Source organism: Engystomops pustulosus, chromosome 2 (genome assembly GCF_040894005.1).
Source record: "Engystomops pustulosus chromosome 2, aEngPut4.maternal, whole genome shotgun sequence".
NCBI lineage: Eukaryota > Metazoa > Chordata > Amphibia > Anura > Leptodactylidae > Engystomops > Engystomops pustulosus.
In genome coordinates, this window is record NC_092412.1 from 212,535,196 (window position 1) to 212,539,684 (window position 4,489).

Consider the following 4,489-nt stretch of genomic DNA (forward strand, 5'->3'; position numbering starts at 1 on the left):
TCACTGGACAGGTAAAGACTGAAACCTTGTCCCTCCTGGGTGTTGAACAGGCCCTGAACACCCCTTGCCCTCCCCAAGTTAGTGGTGGGATTGAAAGACTAAACAGCACTCCTAAGTTAGAGATCCGGGAGGCCATGGAAGAAACAGGGAAACCATGGCGTGAGTGCTTTCCTGCTGCCCACTATTCAGTTAGGACCACCCCCAACAGAAAGATGGGATTGTCCCCCTTTGAAGTACTCTTCGGCTGTGCACCCAGACTAGGCCTCTACTTCCCACAAACTCTATAGATGATGGCAGGAAACAAGGTGGAACATGCCACACAGTTGAGCCAGGCCTTGAAAAAGGTCGGCAAAAGTGTTTCTGATTCCTTTTTCAGATGCAGACAGAGACCTCAGGACGCATAACCTGAAGCCTGGAGACTACGTGGTGGTAAAGAGACACCAAAGAGAGAGTCTGGAGCCTCGCTACGATGGTCCTTTCCAAGTCCTGCTGACCAGTGCCACGTCTGTGAAGCTAGAGGGAAGTCAGCACGTTTCCATGCTTTCTATTGCAGATTAACCTATTTTTCTTGCTAGCTGGTCTCTTCTGACTGACTGTATGCTCAGGAACACCCCAACCATGACTATCACTGTAACTATAGGACCGATCAGGGTAGGAGACTTTACCTACGGTCGGTGCAACAAGACAATGACCTTCTTTAACATTGACAGCACAGGTAGCCCTGTATTAGCAGTGTCTGATGTGTACTGGATTTGTGGGGATAGGAGAGTCAGGTCAGGCCTAGAGGCTGGGAAGGTGAGTGTACGGTGATAACACTTGTGCAATCCTTCCTCGTGATCCCCAGGGATAAGGTTGATCAGACACATAAGAAAAGGTAGAGAATCCCAAAGGATTCTGGAGGTCTGAGAGAGAAGCACCTAGATGACAAGGTTTATATGGATACAGTGGGAGCACCAGGGGGGGGGGTCCCAGATGAGTACAAGGCCCACAATCAGATATGGGTAGGTCTAGAGTCCATTATTCCCCAGAGAGCTATGAGTAAAGATGTTGGTTGGGTAACTGTTTTTTATTGTAATCAACAGAGATTTGTGAATTATATCGGAGATGCTTCCCAGAACCGCATGGCTTTGGACATGACCCTTGCTGAGAAGGGAGGAGTCTGTAAGATGGTGGGAGTGGCTTGTCGCATATACATCCCAGATGACATCGCCCCCTATGGATCCATTACCCATGCTCGTGAAAAGATTGAAGGACTGCCCAGGGAACTCAAGAGAAACTCTGGGGTGGACACTTTGCCCTTCACTTTGTGGTTGGGGGATTGGAAGGATTTCCTTTAAGTGGGGGTGATATTGGGGATTGTGATTTTGCTCTTGTCACTAATTGTGCGGTGTGGTCCCCCTCATCAAGTCCACCATGTCCCAGATGGCCGTCCAAGCGGTAAGAACCAGGACAGGAGAAGTGCCCGGAGCGGAGGATGATGCTGCCTGTTTACAAACCTATGAACTATGAGAACTCAGTGATGTGATTTGAGTGTGCAGACCTTTAACCCTTTTAGTGACTGGCCTCTGGGGGATCTGGTGAAGAGTTAACAAGTCCAGCAGGTACGGGCTTAGCCTACCTGTATGTACCTGGAGCTTGAGGAGGTCGCTTTAAGAGGTTGTAGGTCTGCAGTCTCAAACAAGGGGGGAATTGTTAAGGAGGTCGCACTGGTTTCGGACGCCATCTTGACTACTGTCCGCCATCTTAGATACAGCGGCCACCTTGGGGGGGGGGGGGTATGCTTCCCTCTTAGAAGCTATAGGGTTAAATGTTTTAACTCAGCTATTTTTCTCATTTAAACTATTGTTTGCCTTTTCACAATATCCTTGGCATTTCTTACCGTCCTTCGGGCCTCTGTATTCTTGTTATTTATTTTGGTTATGGAGAAGCTTCTAGGAGCCATTGTGTAGATAAGCATGGCTGTAAACAAGGCCTATTCATTTTTCCCAGAATGTGCTGGTACAAAACATAATGGCCAATAGAATCTAAGTGTCTTATCTCTATTCATACAACACCCCAAATGCTGATCTCTGTGTGTTAAAATATAGCTGTATCTGTTTGAAATAAACAGTTTGATTTGAGTGCATTGGAAGACCGACTGTGTTTTTCATTTACTCTGTCAGCTCGCTGCCGGCAGCTATCTCATCCTCCCTCAAAGGGTTAATTAGGACTCACCTTACAAAAGTCAAGAGGGCTGTTGGGGCCCTGCATAAAATCCCTAACAGTGTTGGTCTTTTTTTATGTTTTTTTCTGGTTAAATTGGTGGACATGGGTTAGAGGTAGCAAAAATCTAATCACGTGCGACACAATCCCCGGCGTGATCGACGAAAATGCGGCCCCGGGACCCTTAGTAAATAAGCCCTAAAGAGTTCTTTATCTGGATTAGAATGAATCAAAATGGCTACCAAAAGGGAATCATTTCACACCATGTTGCCCTTCCATGTAGAACTTCACTAGGTGAGATTTTTATAATATGCAGCAGAAAAAACATCCAGACTTGGTATAGGTAGCACCACATCATCAGGGGAGTTTTTAATGGGGAAGAGGGCTTATTATTCAACCTTCTACCATACCATACCTTCTACTCGACTATATACAGTCTCTATACTTAAATCAAGCTCTAGTCAAGCCTGGGAGCAAGATTTAGAAATACCCCTGGTCAGGTGATCTTTAGCCAAAGACTTGTGTTTCGAGTTGAGTTGTTTGGCCAACCATATCCATTTACAAAGTTCTGCAATTCACATCAAGAACCACCTAGTTTCGTTTTAGGCAGCTGCACAGGGCTCCAGGGGGACACATGGCTGTCCTAAAAGTTCAATTTGTCTGCCACTTGAATATCAGAGCAGCGACAAGCAGTACAATCTGAAGGGTTTTGGAGCAGGAGAAGAGAGAGCTCTGATGGTCTCCCATCTCTTCCTGCTGCTATCATATTGAGAGGGAGGGGAGTGTTCCCAGCACATGCTCTGTATGAAGAGAACCCCTGGAGAAGGCAGTCTACCAGTTCTCACCCTACAAGTAAAACCAACAATGTGTAGGGTTCTTCTCAGACATATATTTCCTTTTACCCTAACAATTTTATATTTTTAGACAAAATTCCATTTTTATAGAAAAAAAAATGCTTATAAAAGGTATAATAGTGGCTGCTAGTGCACCAATTTTCTTCTACAACAGAAGCGCTTATTATTGTCATTACTGGCATTTCCCATAGTAAACAAATGTAGAAGGAACTAATTGAATATTACAGAAATTCTAAGTAATTAGAGGTGGAGGGATCCTATTTCTTGCATTAGTTGGTAGTCTGTGGGCAAATTCTGTGTTATAATAAATGGCCAGATCATTGAGTGTGTACATTTTTTAAAAATTCAAAATAATATCCCAATATAGGGGGCATTTATCATGGCTTGTTTGCCAGTCTTTTAGTGCATAGCCAGGAATTGCAATTTTTCCCCCCGCCTATAACACCTCCAAACCAAGTACTGTATATACTCGAGTATAAGCCGACCCGAGTATAAGCCGAGACCCCTCATTTTACCACCAAAAACTGGGAAAACCTATTGACTCGAGTATAAGCCGAGGGTGTAGTATACAGCCAGTCTCCATGTAGTATACAGCCAGTCTCCGTGTAGTATACAGCCAGTCTCCGTGTAGTATACAGCCAGTCCCAATGTAGTATACAGCCTGCCCCCATAGAGTATACAGCCTGCCCCCATAGAGTATACAGCCTGCCCCCATAGAGTATACAGCCTGCCCCCTGCCAAGCGAATAAAAAAATAAAAAACGTAATACTCACCCTTCGGTGTCCTGATCTTTAGCGCGAGGCTCCCGTTCCTCGGCGCGGTACCAGGCGGCGGGTCCTCTTCTCTCTTCTGTAGCCGGCAGATCACGTCCATGTGATCTCTTGGCGGGCGCGCACTAGGATACCGCGGTGTCGCGGCTGATGACGTCATCAGCCGCGACACCGCTGCATCTTATTGTGCGCCCGCCGGCAGATCACATGGACACGATCTGCCGGCTACAGAAGAGAGAAGAGGACCCGCCGACGCCTGGTACCGCGCCGAGGATCGGGACCCGCGCTGAAGATCGGGACACCGGAGTTTGAGTATTACGGTTTTTATTTTTTTCTTGACTCGTGTATAAGCCGAAGTGAAGTTTTTCAGCACATTTTTTGTGCTGAAAAACTCGGCTTATACACGAGTATATACGGTAGGTATGGGCATGTGGATGCCCCCTGCCCATTTACTACATCCTGCACCAAGTTTCTGTCATAGATTATAGCACAATTCTACTTCAGGTAAAGACAATGCACCCAGTCACAATAAATCCCCTTACTGAACCCAGCTACAATATTTTTGTAGTGCACATATATGTAAATTGACCAAACCTGCTTTTTGTGGGACCATCTGAGTGTGTGGTCACCTTGGTAAACTTGGCCAAAGCCAAACCTTTATGT